Source organism: Myotis brandtii, unplaced genomic scaffold (assembly GCF_000412655.1).
Source record: "Myotis brandtii unplaced genomic scaffold, ASM41265v1 scaffold954, whole genome shotgun sequence".
Classification (NCBI taxonomy): Eukaryota; Metazoa; Chordata; class Mammalia; order Chiroptera; family Vespertilionidae; genus Myotis; species Myotis brandtii.
Window position 1 is genome coordinate 1,760,448 of NW_005371937.1, and position 22,424 is coordinate 1,782,871.

General features: G+C 40.5%; 1 long non-coding RNA gene across 1 annotated transcript in view; it reads right to left on the reverse strand.

Annotated features, from left to right (window-relative positions):
* Window positions 1-20,067, reverse strand: part of LOC102245012 — a 103,633-nt gene extending 83,566 nt beyond the window's left edge. Inside the window, exon 1 of the long non-coding RNA XR_314707.2 lies at window positions 20,008-20,067. This is a non-coding gene — a long non-coding RNA (uncharacterized LOC102245012). The remainder of the gene's footprint in view (window positions 1-20,007) is intronic.
* Between the last annotated feature and the right edge of the window lie 2,357 nt (window positions 20,068-22,424).

Sequence of the window (22,424 nt, forward strand, 5' to 3'; positions counted from 1 at the left end):
ACACATATATATATAAATTTATATATATATAAATATATATATATATATATAAATTTGTTATAAGAAATTAGCTCACATGAGTATGGAGGCTGACAAGTGCCAAGATCTTCAATCAATAAGCTGGAAACTCAAGAGAGTTGATGGCATAGTTCTTGTCTGAGTCCAAAGGCCTAAGAACCACTGGAACTGATGTATTTCTAGTCCAAATGTGGGCCGGCTCAAGACCCAGGAAGTGCCAATGTTTCAGTTTGGGTCTGAAGACAGGTAAAATCAGTGTTCTAGCTTGAGGGCAAGAGGAATTCCCTCTTATTGGGGAAGGGTCAGCCTTTTGTTCTCTTCAGGCCTTCAATTGATTGGATGAGACCCACCCACACTGGGGAGGCCAATCTGCTTTACTTAGCCTTTCAATTTAAGTGTTAAACTCATCCAACATACCCTCACAGACATACCTAAAATAATGTTTGACCAAACATCTGGGTACCCCATGGCTCAGTCAAGTTGTTACATAAAATTAACCCTCACAAAACTTATGAAAATGTTGGTTTTACTCTTTTTCTTAGGGTTTATATCAAGCCTACTTCCAAGAAAACAAAACTTGTATACTTTGAACTTTCACCAATTTAGCCATACAAAATTGACAATAAAAGGAGCAGGATGTATCAATTTGAATAATAGAATTCATTCTGCTAGACATTCCCCTCCATGAATACATGCCTCTTAGTAAATGTGAGATGGGGGCTGGGAGTCAGTCTTAATGTCCTGAATCTCCTAGTGTGAGCACCTTAGTGCTGAGGGTGTCAATGCCAGTGTTGACATACTCTGTTATACATTAAAATATATACATGGCCAGTAAACTGCCAATGACTTCATCTTTCTTCAGCCATGGAAGTAGCTATCAGTTGTAATGGTAGAGGAAAGTCTCTATTAATTAGACTTGAGGATCAGAATTTATATATAACCTACTCTTTATTTGAATAGTATCTTATTCCATTTACCTTATTTGTCTTTTTAAATAAACTCCAATATAAGGGGCACAGCTTAGTGAAAGTTACCACATACCAAGCAGAGAGTGGCTGATGCCTTTCTTAACCACAGGATAGTCCTAAAAATGCCCTTTTACATTTATGCTCTAGCTCCATACACACATGCAGAGTGGGAAGCCCACATTTGCATTCTAGATGATCTCTAGCAGGGAGAGAGAGGGAATACTGTTTAAAAGGAACAAACCTAAAGCCATAATGCTCTTGAAAACATTGCCAGTTAGCATTTCCTCTTGAGAAAGCTTCAATCCCTGTGGCACCAAAGGCAGCACATTGGCATCCTGAGTTGGGGATAGTTTTTAAGTTGGAGCTCTTTTCCACAAAATCAAATATGGCACAGCCTCTTAGGTTGTACAGTATACCAGCTGGTGTCCCAGGCCAGCTGTAGAGAGGAGCTTTCAACGTATTTCCTAGGACCTGGTTTGGCACAGGAGGTGACAGGAGCAAGCATGAGAAGAGAGGATAATGAGAACTATCATTAATTGAGGACCTACTTTGTGATAGGCACCTGGCTCTGGATACATACGTGGTGAATAACACAGACAAGATCCATGCTCTCTTGGACCTACCTTTGAATGGGTGCATTTAGAAAAGAGGTAGGGATGGGCAACAAGCAGACAAATGAAGAAAGTAATGGGATGTGATGAGAGCCTTTAATAAAAGATGAATGCAATAGAGTGACGTGGTGGTGTGAGTTGCTACTTTAGATTAGATGATCAGGAAGGCCTCTCTGAAGAAATAACATTGGAACTGAGCTCTGAATTATTTAAAGATCCATGGTTTAAAGATGCAGAGTTTTCTAGAGAGGGGGAAGGGCAGATTAAAAGGCACTGGCATGGAAATGGTAACGAAGTACCACCTTGTTATTTTTGGGCCAGTGCCCAAGACCTCCCAGTGTAGGAGAACACCGGAAGGGGTCTTAGGTGGACCTTGTAGGAGTCTTAAGTGGTACTTACTTCCACTTCCTAAATAGTCCCCTTAAATGAACCACATGCTCAAGAATTCTGAGTGGGAGCCAGCAAGAATGGAAGTGTGGGGGCCAGAGCTAGAGCTCTGGACTTCACTTTGGCTCACGGATGCCAGTGCCTGAAGTTGGAAAGAAGGCAGGAGAGAGAAAGGGAAATGGTTAGCCTTCCCTAAAAACCAGAACTTTTTCCAGCTTAGAAAAGAGGAAGTGGAAATGGGGCAAGGGACCTTTGTTGTACAGAGAGCCTGCAACTTAGTAGATTCAATGTACTTGAACTTGGCCAGTCAGAGTAGGAATTGCTCCTTGGAGGAACGTGAGGCACAGGGAGAGAGAAAAAGAGTGACAGGCCTGGTACCTTCTTCCTTACAGATATTTTCATATCTATTTTAGGTATGAGGAAGTCAAATACATAAAGATGAGTAACTTGCCCAACAAGCAAGTGGCAGAAATAGCATTAAAAGCTATTTACAAAAACAGATCAGACTCCTCTTTTTACAGATCAGAAGGTCTGTTTGATACAAAAACAGATCAGACTCCTCTTTTTACAGATCAGAATAATCAATGAATTTTTCTTTCTTGTGCTTTAAAGGAATGTATTTATCTCCCAGAGTGAAACCTCACTTATTCTGGTGGATTGCACCCAGTTAATTTCATCATTAAGTTTAGATATTTAGCCTTATTTTTTGCTCATTATATATTTCATTTAGTCAAAAGTCCTATAAGGAATTGACAATTTTATTCTCTTTGTGTTGAGAGGTGGGAGGTGTCTCATTGTTCAGTTTTCATGGGGAGAACTGGCAACAATCAGACCTGGTATGATCATCCTATCTATCCGGCTACGTAGAAGGGCCAAATAGTATTTCTCATCACACCCTTTGGCTTTCATTGTAATTCTCCCTCTTTCTCTCTCCTTCCTTTTCCTCTTTCCCTCTCCTTCCCAAAATCCTGCTGAATGTTTACTTCTGTTCTTCCCTTTAAATAAAAGGTTGACGTGTGAAGTCAGCTCTAGCTATAATTACACGGTTTTCTCTTTCAGAGACAGTTTTGCAGCTGATGATAAAAATATTCTGTCTCCATGGTTAACTGTAGTAAATATATTTTAAAAGAGATGTACTTTCTGAGAATAGAGGCTTTTAATGATATGTCCAAATTTATAAGACTGGATATCTATTCCTTTGGTTCTAAATTCTAATTCCCTGTTAGTCCTTAATTTTAATTAAAATATTTATTGACTCCCCAAGCGTGATAGCACTAAGCTGAGTGATATTTGGGACTGGGGTCTACAAAATAATATAGGAATGTCTGTTGCAAGGTCAGCTTTGTGAGCTTCCTTGAAGAAAAAGTCATTCTATTCAATTTAAACTCATAGGAATAAAAATAATAGCTACCATGTTTGCATGCTTACCATGTGCCAGAAATTATATGTATTTTATGAAGATTACTTCATTTAATCTTCAGGACAATCTCATTAGGCAAATATTTGTAGTCTCATTTTCCAGTCAAGAAAATTGAAGCTCAGAATGGTTAAATGGCTAACTCAAAGTTGTGCCCAGATTAAGTGCCAGAGGCTAGATTTGAACCCTCTGTACTCCAAAACCTATCCTGCAACTATCCCAAGGAAGCCCAACTGGAATCTTATGGGGTTAGAGAGTGGCTGTTTTTGGAGAGTCCAGCTTGGGTTGAAAGAACGTGCTCTAACTCCAAGTATGATCTTGCAATGTGATCAAGGTTACCAGCTGAGAGTTGAGACAGGGAGCCCTTGAATTTCAATTCTAAAGGTTTCCTTCTCGTTAACATTGCTAAAAATTACCATAGAAAAGGCAGTTTGATAATAACGTTCCCAAAAGTTTCTAAATTTGGAGATGTAAATCCCTATGAATGTAGAGGAACTGTGCTTAGGCCAAGGAGAGCATACAAATGAGAGGAGGAAATAAGAGATTCAACGTAAGAGAAAGAGAAGAAAGCTGAAACGTCTTATGAAAAATAATCAGAAGCAGATTTCAGTAAGAAAGAGGAATGGAAAACAGACTCTCAAAGAGGCTCAGAGACAGTGCCATCTGGATCGGGTTATTCAAGAGCACCTAGAGCAGTGGTTCTCAACCTTCCTAATGCTGCGACCCTTTAATACAGTTCCTCATGTTGTGGTGACCCCCAACCATAAAATTATTTTTCTTGCTACTTCATCACTGTAATTTTGCTACTGTTATGAATCATAATGTAAATATCTGATATGCAGGATGTATTTTCATTGTTACAAATTGAACATAATTAAAGCATAGTGATTAATCACAAAAACAATATGTAATTATATATGTGTTTTGGGATGGTCTTAGGCGATCCCTGTGAAAGGGTCATTTGACCCCCAAAGGAGTCTCGACCCACAGGTTGAGAACCGCTGACCTAGAGGCTATAGCCAGAGGCTCTGGGAAAGTGCATGCTGGAGATGATTGTGCAGCAGTGAGCAGGAAGTGCGAGCTAGGGGCACGAGGACAGGAGAGTGAGCTGCGTTCCACTGTAAATTCAGGAGAAAAATATTCTCTCCACAAGTCAAGGGTAAAATTGTGCCTCGAATTCTTTACTTCGGCCTATCTTATTTTCATAAAGGAGCACCCTGAAGGGAGTTTATACGAGGACCAGAAAAATGAGTATATCCCAGAGATGCCGACTAATAGAAAATCCATTTGATTTCCTTCTTGCTGGTTTTCTTTTTCTTTTTCTTTTTTTTTCTTTTTTTTTTACTGTAGGCAGATATTTGACGGAAGAAAAGAAGGAAGGGAAGAAAGGAGAGGGAAGGAAATGGGATTCTAGTTTCTAGATTCTAGTGGCGTGCCATTGTAAGCAAGCACAAGTGAAGGAGACTCTTGGGTGGATGAACTGAACTTCCTGGGTTCACATGCTTCCCTGATAGAGTTGATAGGAATGCCTTTTTGGAAAAGAAATCCGCCCTATGGTTTGGACCTAATGTGCTGTGTTGTGGCTTTGCAAGGAGCAGGCCCAGGCAGGGAGCCATCTGCTCAGGTGCAACCCAAGCTTACAGAAGTGCTTCTCGTGTGCAGTGGATACACCGTGTGCCCACTTAGAGCTCGTGCCAGGGTCAGATCTCCTCCACTCTGTGCCTGAACAGCAACGACTAGCTGTTCATGAGGCCCCAACTGGAAATGCCAATTTGTTACCTTATTTAATTTTAACAAGGACGAATATATCTATTAATAAAGTAAAGGAATAAACATTTCATGCGAAAACATTGAAACAAGCCTATTGGAGGGTAAATAAGTTTACTCTTCATCACCTTCTTAGCAAAGATTTGATAATTCCTTAGAGACAGGTGGTTTGAGTACCCTCCTATCTGTAGGTGGACATTTCTTTATTTCCTTTCTGGAGCGTAGCTCAGGTGTTTGTACTGCAGTAGTTACTGTCAAGCTTGACTACACAAAGCAATGTAACTTGCACCCTACAGGTGATTTAAATGATCTCAGTGTTAAGTTTGACTTGAGGCAATATTTGCCTTGGGCTGTGGCTTTAGAAGTCAAGTTCCCTGCCTTAAGACATGACCTACTATGTTTGTGTACAGGCTGTGTAGATCCTCGGGTATGCCCTGGAGTTTTCATTTGTTATATTTGTTTATGTTTCTGACTCCTCCGTTCTCTCATTCTTTCACGCATACCCCTGCTATGTGATACATCTTTATTGGTGACAGATTTAATTTACAAATATATACCATATTGGTCCGAAGGCTGATAAACTTTTAATTTAGCTCTGGATTCCCCTTTTTTATGTACCTCCTTAGGTATAATAAACACTATATTATGCCATATTGATTTTTAATAAAATACCTAAAAATAAAGCATGCAGAGCCCTGGCAGGCGTGAGTTCAGAGGCTGGGTCTCTGCCTCTGTGACCTCTTTACTCTCAAATAGACACACAGTTTCTGTTAAAGCTTCAGACTTAACCAAACAAGAAAAAAAAAGCTGCAGACTAGACTTTTTCACTCTTAATTTCATCCCAATTTTCCAGTTCTGTTTTTCTTACCATTTACATAATTCTGCACAAGAAGATACTTCTCTTAGAAAGTAGGTGAAGGGAAAGCCCAAGCTAAAATAAATGTATTTTCAAGGGGAATGAAGGCTTAGAACACTTAACATTTTAGTGAACTTAAAAAAATTGATTAGATACAATGCTTATTAAATTTATTGTTAATACCAAGCTGAGAATTAAGAATTATGAATTCCTTTAAACACAAACTTCATGTTCAGAGTGAACTTATTAATAAAGAGAAGTTGAAGCCAAAAAGAATGGAATTCATTAATTTAGGACAAATGTGGAACAGAGTATCAGAAAATTCAGCAGATTATAAAATTATTATACAGTTAGTGACCAAATATGCACCCTCAGAGAAAGATGTTCCGGGGGTCACAGAGGACACTGAATAATAAGGCAGTATGTAGCGCTAATGAAGACCAAGCTGAATTCAGAAATAAATTAAGAGAAATGGCAAGACTTTCTACCCTTATATTCATCCTGGATAACCATCTTTTAGCTCTTGTACTGACTTTGAAAGATTCAGGAAGGTTTACACTAAGCTTGGGAGACAGTGACGGATGTGACATCACATCTGAAAAGAAAAAGCTGACGTCTGATTTTTATAAGAGTGAGGCTCCTGGTAACTAGTTCTCTGTCTTCACTTGCCGCGTTAAGAACTGATTTATGTAATGGGGAGGCATATTTGGTTAGACATCGGTAAAAGTTAGCACATAGCATTAAATGTCAGAAAACAGGGCTTTTAAAAATAGACATGTTGAATCACACTTGGGGGAAGTTTTAAGAAATAGGTTTCCTTTGGGGCATTTGTAACTCTGGAGGCCACGGTAAGGATGCTCTGGGTTTAGATATGCAGGGTATTTCGTGCCCGGAGTCAATGATTTACAAAATACCTAAAAAAATCTGTTCCCTAAGATATTTTCTTTTTAAAATTTTTTTTCAATTACAGTTGACATATCATTTCATATTAGTTTCAGGTGTACAAAATAGTGATTAGACGTTTATGTAGTTTATAAAGTAATCAACTCATAATGTAAGTGTAGTACCCATCTGACACCGTACATACTTATTACACTACTAGAGGCCCAGTGCATGAAATTCGTTCACTGGGCAGGCTGGCGGGGAGGGGTCCCTCAGCCCAGCCCGCGCCCTCTCGCAGTCTGGGAGCCCTCGAACATCCATAGTGCTGCCACTACACTCGCCAGCTATGAGCCAAGCTTCTGGCTGAGCAGTGCTCCCCCTGTGGGAGCGCACTGACCACCAGGGGGCAGCTCCTGGGTTGAGCAGGCTGAAACTGTCTCTCCGACATCCACCGGATTGCGAAAGGGCGCAGGCCAGGCTGGGGGACCCCACTGATGCACTATCAGGGTTGGAGAGTTAGCCAGCTGGGAAGGGACCGAGGGAGGGCTCCAGTGCGTGTCTGGCTCATCTCGCTAAATCCCGATCGGCCAGACCCCAGCAGCAAACTAACCTACCAGTTGGAGCATCTGCCCCCTGGTGGTCAGTGAACGTCATAGTGAGCGGTTGAGCGGCCTTAGCATATCATTAGCATATTACGCTTTGATTGGTTGACCACCTGACCAGGCACTTAGCATATTAGGCTTTTATTATATAGGTTTACTGACTATATTCCCTAAGTTGTACTTTATCTCCCCATGACTTTTTTATGACTGGCAGTGTGCACAAAATACCTTCATTCCTCTTTGTGGATGTATGTGATTTACTTCTTGTTTCTGAAACTTACTTCTTATGCTTCTGCTAGTTCATGAATATTTTAAACCAATCATCTGATCAATAAAGAGATTTTTCTCCTAAAATGTTTGGCTAATTTAACATTTGGCCAAATCAGAATGGTTGGATGCTATCACATATCTTTGTGTTATTTGTAGGTATTTACTAGGGTCCATATTTCCTTAGAGAGTTAAGTTTATCCAACAAAATTATCCTAAATCACAACTGCTCTTGCTTTATTTTTAAATAAGTTGTATATATTTTAAATATATATTCATTTTATTTTTTACCACTGTCTCTCCTTCTTGGACATTAGAAAGATAGATACACACTGTATTTATCTTAACCCTGGTGTGTTAGGATTGAGGTAGCCTGTAAATTAACCTCATATCCTGCCACAGTGGTATCCTCCAACCCAGAACCATGTTACCTTCCTTGGATGAGAAGAGAAGGAAGAACATCATGCCATTCTTTCTTGTGTCCTTCATTTACACAGGGACAAGGGATTTCATGACTGGCTTATTTCATTTCATTTCAGGCAAATATAGGAGTTTTACTCAGCTTGCAAGAAATCATATATAGTCCATCTGGGAAATAGCTTGTGCTATCAATAGTTAAGGTTTCTGGTTTTCCAGTTGTCATTCTGTTAGCTTTTTGAACTTTTAGTTTGGGAAGTGAATGCTCAAAAGTTTCGAAATCCAGCACAACAAGGATGCTAGTAGGACTGGGGGAACTCTTTTTCTGGTTGCTTTAGAGGACAATGTATGTCCAAACCTCGCGAGTCTGTTTAGGAGCACAGAAATGGTAATTTTGTTCTGGGTGCATTTCTAAGGAACTGTTTATAGTGGTGGAAGTCTCTCAGGATTGTGTTTCTATTTAACATTCCTCCAAGGATAGATTTGTACCTTGATACTTTTGCAACATAATGAGGTGGTTGTTTCATTTTTCTTTAGTGAAGCTAAAAACCTGCCTTCTAAGACTTTCCACCCTCTGGAACCTCCCGGATGCCTCAGAACCATGACTTTATTTCAGCCCCAGAGTCAGGTAGAATTCTCTGGTTCCCCTGCAGCTTGAGGCTCTCCATTCTTAGCTCCCCATCACGTTGCCTGGGGAGGTTTCTCTCCATTCTTACAGGTATCAGGTATCTTAAACCATATTCCCCTCCTTCCTGACTTTCTGGGGGCAGATCCCACACTTGGCCTGGCTTTGGAATGCCTGACAACAGGGTGCTTAAATGCAAACCTTCGGTGCCTCTAGCACAGTATGGCTCTGCCAGTGTGGAGATCAGAGGGGTAAGGAACCCTAAGTTCTTAGTAGCACCCCTGCCAATTAAAAGAGGTGCTTCTATGGAGGACCATGAATGGACAGCGAAGTTGTTGCTCCTGAGCTCCCAGGCTGCTTGCGAGGTCTTTCCAGTGGCTTAAGCAAGTGATTCCTCCTTTAGATATTTTACCCACATTAATTTCAATTTTCATTCTTTCACTATGTAGATCTCATTTTTTAAAGTCTGTGTTCTTTGCCTATCAAGGTAAAAAAGAGACACAAAAATTCATTTAATTTCTCTATATTCTTTAATAAGCTTAAGTAACTATTATGTGCTATTTGAATATCAAAAGTCTTGTATATACCTTGAAAAGAAGACAATGTGTGCCCTGGCTGCTTAGTTGATAAAATGTCTCTGGTTAGGGAGTGTGCTAGAATGTGTGAATGAATGATGCTGAGTTGGGTGTCATTTGGTCTAAGCTAGAAAAGAGGTCACATTCTGAATTATTTTTTTTCTGGTAGGAGATCAATACCGTCTAGACATGGTCTCATTACGACTTTGCATTGACAAAGGCAGACACAGTCAACAGTGGGGCTGAGATTCCTGTAATCCTGGCCATGGGGGGGATATTTATGTTGCCTGTTATTACAGAGAACTTCAGATTCACTGGTGCCAGCTCTATGTATCCCAGCATCATTCCACACAACCATCGGGTCATCATTCCACTGAACCACTGGGTTATCCTTGAGGACAGGGTTTGCCAACATATGACCTTTTATTTATTTTATTTATTTGTTTTTTTAGAGATTCTGAACCCTAGAAGTCCTGGGAGATTCTCTCTAGGATTTCCTAGCATTCTGGTGATTGCATAGGGCATGGGAGAGGCCTTGGAGCTTGACTCCTCTGTGGTATCTAAAACATAAAACCAGAGACAGTAATTCAACTCCTATCTAAAGGCCCAGCCCATTCCTGAAAGCCAGGCATCTTCCCTGCCATACAACCTCTGCATTAATTTCTGCAAATTATATCTTCAAGTATGAAAATGTCATCAGTTATTCATTTTTAAAAATTCAGCAGTCTTCTCATTTATAAGAAATTTTCATCTATTTGGATATATTTTTAAATTGAGGAAGTTTATGGTTCCTCGCTTAGGATCAGAACTGAAAAATCTTAGCTTCTCCCTGTTAGACATTCAGACTGCTGGCTGTGCTGCTCTGCATGGAATCTTAAATCCTTCATTTGTGGTTATTTGTTGGCATTTTGCAAGGGAGTGAAGCAATGTCTGAGCCACTGGAGGCCAGAGGTGGCCCAGCCTGACCAGCTTTCTAACTCTAGAATAATAAATGTCTGTTATTTGTCCAATAGCTCTGCTTTTCAACTTTGGGGAAAATGAGCACAGACACTGAGAAATACTGCTGATTATACAAAGGATTGCTCATGATAAAAGATCTCTTTCTGGGAATTTAAGTGTTCCAGTAGATTAGCATTATTGATCATTCTCTTTCCACATGGTCTACAGATGATCTTAGAATCCTGAAACTATTATTCTCCCTTGTCTAGTGTAATTACCAGAACAAGGAATAATCTAATTAAAAGACAACAAGGATGTGTTCTAATTGTTCTAATAAATTATGTTAATATGCAAGGCATGCAGTTACTTTTCAACAGGAATTTATTTAACAGATTGACAGCTTGTCCTTTACTGCCACAATCTTAACTTTCATTTCTTCAAACAAGACAATTTATAATAGGAAGTTATATAAACGAAAATCTGGTGGATTGTTAAGAGAATCTAAGGTTCAATATAGCACACATGAATGAACAATTGGGTTTTGGGGCTGGCCAGTGTGGGTCAGTGGTGGAACATCGACCTATGAGCCAGGAATCACAGTTCAATTCCAGGTTAGGGCACATGCCCAGGTTGCCGGCTTGATCCTCAGTAAGGGGCTTTCAGGAGGCAGCCGATCAGTGATTCTCTCTTATCATTTATCTCTTCCCCTCCCTTCCTCTTTGAAATCAATAAAAATATATTTTTAAAAAAAGAAAGGGGTCTTGGGTTCTCTAGATAAAGTAATGATACAAAACAGAAGAGGGTAAAAACTAATAGAGTCTTAAGAGAAAATCAGCAATAGATTGTTGCAACGAAGGTGATGACTTTTTAGTTTTTTATTATTATCAAGTGTAGTGCTGCATGATAATCCAATACCACCTCACATAACTATGTTTGCTTAATTGTAGGCATTTTACACAAATCTACTAGACCCAGATTGTGTATTACACATTTGAGACGGTACCCTCAGTAAATTCACGTCCTGTTAGGGGCAAAAATTCAGATCACTTCTGATAGGGCATATGTTTTTTCACAGAAAATCCTTCTCCCTGCTTATTTGAACATAATTCAGATACAGTATCTTGTACGAAAAGGCCTCAAGGCAGTGTAGAAAAAGATGTCAAGAAGGATACGGGAGAAATAAAAATCTGTATAGCAGCGGCTCTCAACCTGTGGGTCTCGACCCCTTTGGGGGTTGAATGACCCTTTCACAGGGGTCGCCTAAGACCATCTCAAAACACATATATAATTACATATTGTTTTTGTGATTAATCACTATGCTTTAATTATGTTCAATTTGTAACAATGAAAATACATCCTGCATATCAGATATTTACATTATGATTCATAACAGTAGCAAAATTACAGTGATGAAGTAGCAATGAAAATAATTTTATGGTTGGGGGTCACCACAACATGAGGAACTGTATTAAAGGGTTGCGGCATTAGGAAGGTTGAGAACCACTGGTGTAGAGGGAAGCACACAGATCAATTCTACATAAATAGGGTTACTACATGTATTCCAGCAAAGCAGATTCCCAGGTTGGTTTGTGCTGTTGTCCCTTGACATAAAACCTTTGAAATTTAATTAACAAGCTTACAGGTAGGGAGGGAATTCAGTATTTACCAATCCTGGAAAGTGTTTTCAAAAGGGATGCTTTCTCACAAGTTGGGGGCTTTGTGGGAATGATTTTCCACCTCTGAAGGACTGTCTGATTCAAACTGTCAAGTTTATCAAAGAGAATGGAGCTGGAACACGTGGAGATTGCAGTTTATGCTCATAAAGTTAACTTTTTTGAAACAGAAGCCATAGAGACAAAACAGAAAACAATGGGCTCACTATGAAAGAAATGGGAATAAAGAGGAAATGATCTTTAATGGAAAAGGGATGCAAGCAAATGTCTTCCCTTCTTAAGTGCATCAGCCTAAACAAGTTGATGCTTTTTGGCTCCGTACTTCCTGTCAATATTCTAGTTTATGTCTTAATTTTTAATGGATATGTTCATGCTTTCTCTTTCTGTTTTAAAAAAGTTTGACATTTCTTCAAGGCCATCAGACTCTGAAAAACATTTTTTCTTCAAAGACAACCGAGTGCTAGAGAGCTCCTAATCCAAACAAAGAACCCCCACCTCCAGGTCTAAGTGAGATTAAGTGCCCAGGGAGGGTCTTGCTTTTCTTCTCTCTGTGGCAGGAGAGAGGCAGCATGAATGTGACACTCTTTTTTTTTTTCCATTGACAATATGTTTTTATTGTGGAAAAATATAAATAACATAGAACCTTTCATTTTAACCTTTTTTAATTATACAACTCAGTAGCATTTATTTTTATCTATTTTAAAATTTATTTATTGCCTTTTTAAAAGAGAGAGGAGGAGGAGGAGGAGGAGGAGGAGAGAGAGAGAGAGAGAACAGTTTGTTCTCCCACTTATTTATGCATTCATTGTTGATTCTGATATGTGCCCTGACCAGGAATTGAACCTGCAGTTAGATTCAGTGTATCAGGATGATGCTGTAACCAACTGAGCTACCCAACCAGGGCCACAACTCAGTAGCACTTAATGTGACGTTACTTTTTAATGATTGGACTGAAAAGGAAATAAGGCTGTGGTGAAAGCAGTTATATTATCATATGAAGATCTTTTATTCTGCTCTCTCTTTGTTTTTATCCTTTATGAAATTATTTTTCACCAGAAATATGATAACAATTATAATCAGCGATACCCACCTCCATTCTAGGAGGGACTGTAGATGCTCGTAGTGGGTAGGAGGCTTGTGTGGCTGGGCATAGGGTCTACATGGGCAGTAGGACAGGGTCTGTCTCTGAAGGCCCCTTGGGCATTTCTGGAGCTTGGATGTCAACTTGACATAAATCTGCTGTTTTGCTCATTGCTGTTTTGCCTCTGGCCTTGGAAACTTTTCATTTAGGAAATAATGCAAAATATACATTAAGTAATGTTAATGCTTTGATCAAAACTGACAAAAGCCAGGGAACTCAAAGCCCCAGGAAAGCTGAAGCATTTCACTAGTGTAGTGCCATCTAGCCATGATCTCAGTCCATGCTGCCTGGTTCACTGACCACAGAGGTACTGCAATCATCCACCAGCAGGAGGGAGCACATGTTAGCCAGTCAGAGAAAGACAGATACCGCATGATCTCATTTACATGTGAAATTAGTGAACAAATAAACTGAGGGACCAAATAGAAACAGAGACATGGATACATGGAATAGACTGACAGCAGTCAGAGGGGAGAGGGTTTGGCACCTAGGTGAAAGAAGGTGAAGGGACTAAGCAAAACACACACACACATACACACACACACACACACACACACACATATCCTCCTATATAATAAAAGGGTAATATGCAAATTAACCATCACTCTGCCACAAAGATGGCGGCGCCCATAGCCACAAGTTGGCGGTGCCCAGTCCTCTCAGCCCTGCTGAAGTCCCCCAGTCCCAGAGGGGCGGTTGCTAAGAGAGGGCAGTATGAGTAGCCTGGTGGAATGCTTGCTTTGTCGCCGCGGCGACGAGGCAAGCGTTCCACCCCAGCCATGGAGGGCCTCTGGGCAGCAGGCACGGAGCAGCAGGGGGGGTGAGGGGGGATGCTTGTGTTGTCACCCCAGCGATGAGGCAAGTGTTTTATGCCCGGAGGGCCTCTGGCCAGGCCGGTCGCAGAATGCTTGCATTATTGCAGGCTGGGCTGAGAGACCCCCCTCCCCCATGCATGAATTTCATGCACTGGGCCACTAGTCCTATCTAATAAAAGAGAAACATGCAAATTGACCATATCCCCGCTATGCCCACAAGCCACACCCACCAGCCAATCAGAGTGACTATGCAAATTAACCCAACCAAGATGGCGGCCGGCGGCCACGGAGCTGGAGTGAGCAGGAGGCTTGGGTTGCCCCAGCGATGGAGGAAGCCAAGCTTCCCACTGGCCCTGGTCAGCCATGGCCCCCGCTCAAGGCTACAAAGTTTCAATTATAGAAGACAAATAAATCCCAGATACCTGCTTCCAGCTGCCCTGGCCTCTGCTCACAGAAGTGCTGAAAAAAAAAAGAAAAAAAGAAAAAAAGGAGGGGCTGGGAGCTTGGGTGGCTGGGGGGGCTTGGCCAGCCTGCAAACAGCCATCAGCCCCTTACCCAGGCTGGCCAGACACCCCAGCGGGACCCCCCCCACCCTGAAGGGGCTGTGGCCAACCTGAAAATGGCCCTCTGCCCCTCACCCAGGCTGGCCACACCCCAATGCGGTGAGGGTCCCCGCTGGGGGGCTTGGCCTGCCTGCAAACAGCCATCAGCCCCTCACCCAGGCTGGCCAGGTGAGCGGTTAGGATCCAGCAGTCCTGGATTGCTAGAGGGATGTCCAACTGCCGGTTTAGGCCCAATCCCTGTAAACTGGCAGTAGGACATCCTTCGAGGGGTCCCTGATTGGAGAGGGTGAAGGCCGGGCTGAGGAACACCCCCACTCCTCCGTGCACGAATTTCATGCACCAGGCCACTAGTATATAATAAAAGCCTAATATGCTAAGTGTCTGGTTGGCTGGTCATCCATTCAACCAATCAAAGCGTAAAATGCTAATGATATGCTAAGGCTACTCAACTGCTCACTATGGTGTGCACTGACCACCAGGGGGGAGATGCTCCAACTGGTAGGTTAGCTTGCTGCTGGGTTCAGCCAATCAGGACTGAATGAGGCAGGCCAGACAAGCCCTGAAGCCCTCCCATGGTCCCTCTCTGGCTGGCCAACCTCCCACATCCCTCCCTGGCTCCAATCGTGCACCAGTAGGATCTCTCGGCCTGGCCTGCGCTTTCTTGAAATCCAGGACCCCGTAGGGGATGTCGGAGAACCAGTTTTGGCCTGATCCCGCAGGCCAGGCCGAGGGACCCGACTGGTGCACGAATTTGTGCATTGAGTCTCTAGTAAATATATAAACACTAGAGGCTTGGTGCACAAAATACGTGCACAGGTGCAGTCCCTAGGCCTGGCCTGCAATCAAAGCGCGAGTGTCTGGCATGGAAGAGTGGGTCCCATTTGACCTCTGGGCCCTGGGAAGCACCTGGGCCCCTCTTGCACCCGCCTTGTCCTGGTGCCGCCCACTCACCTGCTCTAACATCCCACCATGGTCCCACTCTTGTAGGGTCCTATTGGAGCCTGCAGCGCCTCCACTGCCGCCCACTGCCAGCACCGCGTTGCTGACTCCCGCCATGTTCCACACCACCCCCTGGTGGTCAGTGCACATCATAGCGAGCGGATGAACTCCTGGTCTCCCCATCAAATTCTTGGTCAAACGACTGCCCGAGGGGACAATTTGCACATTAGACTTGTATTATCTAGGATAACATAGACACAGTCAACAGTGTGGTGATAGCCAGAGGAAAAGGGGCATGGGGGAGGTGATGTTTTGTTGAGTGTACACTTGAAACCTATATGGTTTTGTGAACCAATTTCACCCCAATAAATTGAATGAAAAAAAAATGCACTGTAGAAGGCAGGGCTCAGCTGTCTCCTACTTTTATTGGTCATGAACACATCCTACCACTACATAAACTCAATTTTTATGTATAGTAGAATAAAGATAATATTAATAATTCAGTGACAAGCTACTTTTAAAAGGGCAGAATGGTAGCAGTCATTGCTGTGAATATTATATTCACCAGTTTCATCCATTTGGCAGCTCTCGGTGGCGCATAGGATGAAGTCTAAACTCCTTAGTGGGAGCTGAGGGCCCCCAGCATCCGCCTTTCCTGTCTTCCCACTTCATCTTCCTTTGGCTCCACAGATGCCAGGCACTTCAGCCAGGTGTTAGTTTGTATCATTTCCCAGATGTGCCATCTTCACTTCTCTCAGGGCTTTTGCAAATGTTTTTTCTCTACTGGGAAACTAGTTCTACTGCCCAATCCTCAAAATCCAGCTCACACATCTCCTCCGACAGCTTCTGCTGATTCTCCAACACTGCTGCTCACTCTGTGTCAGCCCCATGACCAGTACCTGCCTGCAGTTTTGAGCTTATCACATGTAATTGTAATTATTCTTTTGCAAGTCTGTTTCTCCTACAAGAATCAGAGTTGCGTGTCGCCTGGTGACATTTTAACTCAGTAGGCTCCAGTTCATTGTGTCTGTATTTTTAGCTCTCCCTGCATGTCTTATTTTTGCTGAGGCTCAGGAGCTTCCAGCTTTCAAACACTGAATGAAAATTACAGTCAGTGCAGAATCAACCAGAGCCCATTGACAGTGAACGGACCCTTCCGGAGGAAGAGAAGTCAAGACATTCTCAGATGAAGGAAAACTAAGAGAATGTGTCACCAGTAGACCTGCTCTAAAAGAAGGGATAACAGAAAGGAAATGATTTAAAAGGTAGAACCTTGGCACACCAGGGAAGGACAAAAGCACAGTAAGCAAAGGTATCGGTAAATGCAGTGGCTTACCTTTTCCTCTGGAGATTCTTAAATTTTGTTTGAACACTGAAGCAAAAATTACAATACTCTTTGATGTGGATGCAAAGGATGGAAATATTTAAGATAAATATATTATAAATGGGAGTAAAGAGACAAAAGAGGAGGTAAGTTTTCTAAACTTTGCTCAAACTGGTAAAATGACACCAGTAGTTTGTGATAATTTATGAATAAATATGTAATACCTGAAATAACCACTAAGGAAGTTATACAAAGAAATGGACTTAAAAACACTTTAGGTAATTCAAAATAGAATTCCAAAAATGTTCAAGTAGTATGCAAGAAGGCAGAATGCAGAAAATGGAAAAACACAAACCAGAGAGGACAAATAGAAAACAAACAAAAATAAAATGGTAAGTTAAGTCCTAAAATAGCAATAATTACATTTAAGCTAAATGGTCTAAATATACTACTTAAAACCAGAGATTGGCGGTTGTTTTAAAAACATGATCCAGCTATATACTGTATAATAAGCTCATTTCAAATATAATAATTGAGGCAGATTAAAGTAAAATGTGGCCCTAGCTGGTTTGGCTCAGTGGATAGAGCATCGGCCTGCGGAGTCAAGGATGCCAGGTTCGATTCCGGCCAAGGGCACATGCCTGGGTTGCGGGCTCAATCCCCAGTAGGGGGTGTGCAGGAGGCAGCCGATCAATGATTCTCTGTCATCATTGATGTTTCTATCTCTCTATCCCTCTCCCTTCCTCTCTAAAATCAATAAAAATATATTAAAAGAAAAAAAAAGTAAAATGTGAAAAGAGCTATGTCAGGCAAACATTAAATAAGAAAGCCAAAGTAGTTAGCTCTTCAAAAAAGTTAATAAAATTGACAAACATCTAAGAAGACTGACAAAGGAAAAAAACACAGAAGGCATAAGTTACCTATACCAGGAATGAAACGGGATATTATGATAGGCCGGCATATATAAAAAAGGATAATAAAGGAATACTATGGACAACTCTACACATAGAAATTTAACATCTTAGAGAAAATAGACCACTTCCTCAGAAAATAAATTCCCACAATTCACCCAACTTGAAATAGAGAATTTGAATGGCTCTCTAACTATTAAGGAAATAGAATTCATAATTCTTAACTCTTAAGAAATATCCAGGCCCAGATGTTTTCCCTGGAGAATTCTACCAAACAATGAAAGAGGAATTAACACCAACTTTACACTGACTCTTCAGGAAATAGAAGAGAACACTTCCCAATTCACTTTATGAAACTAGTATTACCCAGATAACAAAGCTAGGTAAACGCAATGTAAAAAAAAGAAAAGGAAACTAAAGACCTATGAATATAGACACAAACTCCTTAACAAAATATTAGCAAATTGAACTCAGAATAAAAAAGGATTTTACACTATAACCCAGGGGTGGGCAAACTTTTTGACTCAAGGGCCACAATGGGTTCTTAAACTGGACCGGAGGGCCGGAACAAAAGCATGGATGGAGTGTTTGTGTGAACTAATATAAATTCAAAGTAAACATCATTACATAAAAGGGTACGGTCTTTTTTTTTTTTTTAATTTTATTCATTTCAAACGGGCCAGATCCGGCCCTCGGGCCGTAGTTTGCCCACGGCTGGAAATGCGGCCTATTTCAGGCATGGTAGGCTAGTTCAGTATTAAAAAGCCAATCAATGTAATTCACCATAGATTGTATTAATTGATGCAGAAAGAAGCATTTTCCAAAATTCAACATTGATTTATGATTTAAAAAAAAAAACCTCTCAGAAAATAGGAATAGAGGGGAATTTTCTCAACGTGGTAAAGGACATTGTTTTATTACCCACAGATAACATTCTATTTAATGATGAAACACTGAATGCTTTCTTTTAAATTCAGGAAGGATGTTTATTTTTGACACTCCTATTCAACACAGAACAGGAAGTTCAGTCAAGGCAATAAAAGGAAACATAAGGCTTATAGATGGAGAGGAAGAAAGAAAACTGTCACTATTCCAGATGACATGATTTTCTACCTTGAAAATCCTTAAGTGATCTAAAACAAAGAAAAGTTCTTAAAACTAAGTGAGCTCAATAAGGTTATAGGATACAAAATAATTTAAAAAATCAATTGTATTTCTGTATACAGCCAATGAACATGCTCACAATTATGAAATACTTATGTATAAATCTAATAAAACATTTACAGAGCTTATGTGCTAAAACTGATACAATGCTGGTGAAAGAAATCCAAGAAAATCACAATAAGAGGAGAGACATATCATGATTTGGAAGTCCCAGCATAGTAGAAGATACCAATTCTTTCCAAATTGATATACAGGTTTAATGTAGTTGCTATAAAAATCCCAGCATAATTTTGCTGTATATACAAGATCATGCACATATGAAAACCAGAAACTAGAGTAGCTAAAACAATATTGGCTATTTATTCATGGAGGAATAGATACATACATCAAGGGATCAGAATAAGGAACCCCCAAAACAGACCCAACTGGTTTCTGACAAAGTGCAATGTTCCTCAATGGAATAAAGAAAGTCTTTTCAACAAATGGTCCTGAAGCAACTGGTAAAAAATGAACCTAAAAATAAGTCTCACAACTTATATAAAAAGTAACTTAATGTGTATAATGGACTTATATGTAAAACTATAAAACTTTTAGGAGAAAACATAAGAGACTGTCTCTAGGATCTAGTGCTAGGCAAAGAATTCTTAGACTTGTTACCAACACACTCCATAAAAGGAAGAAAAGATACATTAGATTTCATTAGAATTAAGACTTTTGTTCTGTGAAAGACCCTGTTAAGAGGAGGCAAAAACAAGCTACAGACTAGGAGAAAATATTTGCCAACCACATATCTACCACTCCTGAAAAAGAACAGGTATCTAGAATATACAAAGACCTCTCAAACTCAACAGTAAAAAAACAAACCACCCAATTAGAAAATGTTCAAGTTATGGAGACAAGTCACTGAAGAGGTTATACAGATGGCAAGTAAGCACATGAGAAGATGTTCAACATTATTAGCTATCAGGGAAATGCAAATTAAAGCCACAGTGATATGTGACTATACACCTATCCGAATAAGTAAAATTAAAACAATAGGATGCAGAGAAATTGAATTACTCATATATTGCTGGTGGGAATGGCAAATGGCACAGCCATTGGGGAAACTAGTTTGTCAGTTTCTTATAAAAACAAACATGCACTTACCATACTCCTGGACCTTTATCCCAAGAAAATGAAAATTTATGGTCACACAAAAACCTGTTCATAGAAGCTTTATTAGTAATAGCCCCAGACTGAAAACAGCCCAGGTGCCCTTCACTGGGTGAATGGTTAAACCAACTGGTTCATTCATATCTTGTAATGCTGCTTGGCAATGAACCATTGATGCATGCAACCACTTGGCAGCAACTACTTGGTTGAATCTTCAGAGATTTAAGCTGAGGAGAAAAAAGCCAATCCCAAAGGATTACATACTGTGTGATTCCATTTATATAACTTTCCTGAAATGACAAAATCATATAAGTGCTGATGGGGTGGGAAGGAGATAGGTGTGGCTATTGAAGGGCAATGGGGGGGGGGGTCCCTGTGGGGATGGGACATTCTGTATCTGACTGTTTCAATGTTGATATCCTGGTGTGCTATTGTTGTATTGTATATTTGCAAGATGTTACCATTGGGAGAAATTGGGTAAAGGGTACATGGAACCTCTGTATTTTTTTCTATGAACTTGCTTGTGAGTCTACAATTATGTCAAAATAAAAGGCTTAATTTAAAAAAGGGGAGAAGAAGCTGCTCTCCTGGGCCACATAGTCACGTTAAACCCGAGATTTTCCTATTATTCTATCTTGCCTCCTAAATCTTAGTACCTTTTATAGCATCCTAGCAGGTGACTGAGTTTGTCTGCAGAGTGGTGGGTAAGGGTTGGGCTCTGGGGTTGGAGAGTTTTGTATTTGAAGTGTAGAAATTAAAAAAAAAATAGCTTTCCTTCTGCCTTTCTAAATTTTTCAGGCTGGACTAGTAATCAAATTAACATGAGACAGATTAACAGGAGAAAACTTATCATGTGTGTACACAAGGGGGTTCCAATATGAGACCTGGGACAGATCGGCAGTTAAGGCTTCTGTGCCATCTGGAGCTAAGAGAAGGGAGAAGGTTGTGGATTGAGACTTCAGAGTGCAGGATGGCAATTCACCCATAGATAGAAAAGCAAAAGTTTGATAAATAAAATGTTTGTGGGGCTATTTTTAGCAATGGGACACAGAGGACTTTGCTACGCTCCTCCCTGCCTATCACACACTGGTTGGTATTAAACCGTAGCTGTCTGTGATGACATCTCCCTTCCTGGCACAAGCTCTCTAAATTCTTTCAGGCAGTTAAGGGAAGATCAAAGGTTCTTTCTGAGTTTTTATGTTTTTAAATTTTTATTTACTTACTTTTTAATTACAGTTGACATTCAATTTTATATTAGTTTCAAGTATACAGCATAGTGGTGATACATTTTCTGAGTCTTTGTTTCTTAAAAATAACCAACTTAAAATAATCACTATCCCCAAAGCCATATTTTAGGGCGGGGGGGGGCAAATTCTGCTCCCCTCAGGATCCTGACCCCACCACTCAGTGCCCGGTGGTCTTGGGCAAACTACTTACCTCTCTTCTCCAGCATGATAATTTCTCCACATAGCTTATAAAGACTGCATTATAAAAATTACAGGAGATGTGGCAGAGAATGGAAAGTTCCTGGAATACTAGATGCTGTGTAATTATCAATTTTTATGATTATGATTTTTATTACAAATATGATCTAGAGCTCCGAGCTTGTTGGGGTGGAGGCACAACTGAAACTCTGGGAGGTCCGTCACTCAGTGCTCCCTCTTCTCTGCTTTGCTGTCTAATTGGTTAGTTTTCATTCATCCTTTAGAGTCTGCATGTATAAAGTCAGAGTCGTTAGTGGGGAATTTATACTCTTTCCAAGAGTTTTTTTGAACTGCCAAGTCCAAAGATTTAGGATGTCTTGGTGCTGAAGTAATTGGCTCTCTTAGTCTTGCATTATAAGAAGTTCCCTTTCAGAGTCTAAGGTTGAGAACCGTGAGAGGAACTCTCACATTTAAGTAATTGCTTTAGGAATAACTTACCTTTTAAAAACGTATGCTATTCGACTTCTTCCTTCCCTCACCATACTGTTCTGAGAATCTCATTATCTATCTTCACAATCCTATTTTCTGAGTTTCTCCTTTTAACTGTTTCCTGGAGTGCCATCACTTAATACTGTTTTCTTTCCAGTTTATCAACTAGTTGGTGTACTTGTTAGCACTGAAGAGTTTCTTAGGAATGCAGAAATGATTTCATCTTACGAGAATACAGAAATGATTTCATCTTAGGGGAATACAGATATGATTTACTTTTCTACCTGTCACAAGAGTTGAAGCATCATGAAATTGGCCTTAGCCAGGTACCTGAAGCAAACTATACACTCTTCACTGCTACAATATTACTGCCATGATATCAACAGACAGTTCATGACTGGGGATTAAGTCAGAAAGTCTCACTAATATGTTGAATTAATGGCAAGATTGAGATGCTTTAATACCTCCTTAAATGTAACATTTGTTGTTGTTATATGA